The following is a 1,825-nucleotide window of genomic DNA, read 5'->3' as shown; positions in this document are numbered from 1 at the left end:
AAACTTTGTGGGCAGGTAGAGAAAAGTCAGCTGGAGATCCCCTGAAAGATTGGGGTCTCTAGCAACCTGGTGGGACCATTCTGCCATATCCAAAACTTCCTGTACTAGTTCAGTCCACATGAGGTCAGTTTGGTTTGGTTTGGGTTCCGGTCCATGGGCTACCACAGACCCTGAACTGAACTGCCTTTTTTTAGTCCCTACCCATCCCTAAGAACTCACATTTTTAGCCAAACAAATGTAGCGAAGTCACAGGACTTTTTAATGGAAAAATGAAGTCATATTTTGTTACATGGTTCATGGAGTTGTGTCTCACTGTACTTTTCAACAGTATGCTTTACACTCCTAAGCAGGTCTATTCAGAATCCTACTCAGGTCTATTCAGTTGGGCTTACTCCCAGAAAAGTATTTTGAGGACTACCCTGGCAGAATACTCATGCCTGTACAGCTGACTTCAAGCATCTTTTCAACATGGTGAGTCAGGAGTGTACACCCTGATTTCAGGCAGTAGCCATTTCTGTCTAATTGTCCCAGATCTTCCAGACAGTTTTGTGTACTCAGGTAATTCCTAGTACAGCACAGAGGTGTCCCAGCTTGTGTCTGCTGTCCCTCCCTGCATTGTGATTCAAGTCCTCTAGACAGGGAAACAGGGAGACAGATGTAGTCCCAGTTTCAAGCATTTTGAAACATGTGTCATGTATTCCTTGGCTGGAGTTTATGTACTCCAGGAGAAATGCCACTATTATCTGAGGAACCCTTTCTTATGTTGTGGTTGACAGGGAGGGAATGAAGGGAAGAGTCACTTGGGACCAGGGCTCTTTTTGTAGAAAAAGCCCAGCAGGAACTCATTAGCATAATAGGCCACACCCAACAGCAGGAACTCATTAGCCTATTAGGCCAGCACAGCTCATTTAGGCCACACACCCCTAATGTAGCCAATCCTAATGAGTTTCTGCTGTTGGGTGTGGCCTGTTATGCTGGTTCGTGCTGAACGTGGCCAACTTGGGAGCCATCCGGAACTCCGTTCCTGTGCGTTCCTGCCCAAAAATAGCCCTGCTTGGGACTATCCCTTGACTTGAATGGGAGCAGTTTGACTTATGCTACTACCTCTTTTGCAAGCATATCTTCATTGTGGTCAGGAACAGGAATACTGTATTTGTTTAAAACATTTCCATGCCACCTCTTCAGAGACCTGCTCAAGGTAGCTCCCAGCACTGAACACGATAAAATCATTAAAACAAACAGCATTACAGAACAACTACAATACAAAATTTCCTCTGAGTGAACAGAGGATTTGCAACTATTTTCTGTTCCTCCCTAAGACCATTCTTTTAGGGACCATTTCTATATTTTCTAATTTCTGTTCCTCCCTGTCCACATCTGACACTCCACCTAGTTTTCCTGCTTGTCTTTGGATTATAATGGTGGTTGCCTCTCAATAGGGTAATGATATTATTTCACTAGAATTTCGTGCAGCAGAGCAGTGTTGTGCTCCGCTGGCACAAGGAATGACCCTGACCCCATCCACTGGCCGTAACCTGATCATAGGATCCCTCTGATATTTGCAACAAAATAAATGTGCATAGAATAAACTATATGAATTCAGTTCTTTTTTAAAAAAACCCTACTTACATATGGTTAAGCAACATGCAGTACTGGAAACTGTCATTATTTCCATTCAAATAACAGTCCTAGTGAGAATGGCTTTTTAATTCAGATGTTTTGCACGAGTGTACTATCGGTGCCAGCGGTGACTGAAATTGCGCCCTGATTCTGTTAAACAGCTGTAACCAAATTAAAGTCCTTATTTCTAAATTGACCTGTATTG

This window comes from Gekko japonicus, unplaced genomic scaffold, assembly GCF_001447785.1.
Source record: "Gekko japonicus isolate JY-2015 unplaced genomic scaffold, Gekko_japonicus_V1.1 scaffold312, whole genome shotgun sequence".
Taxonomy (NCBI): Eukaryota; Metazoa; Chordata; class Lepidosauria; order Squamata; family Gekkonidae; genus Gekko; species Gekko japonicus.
This window is presented reverse-complemented; position numbering follows the sequence as displayed.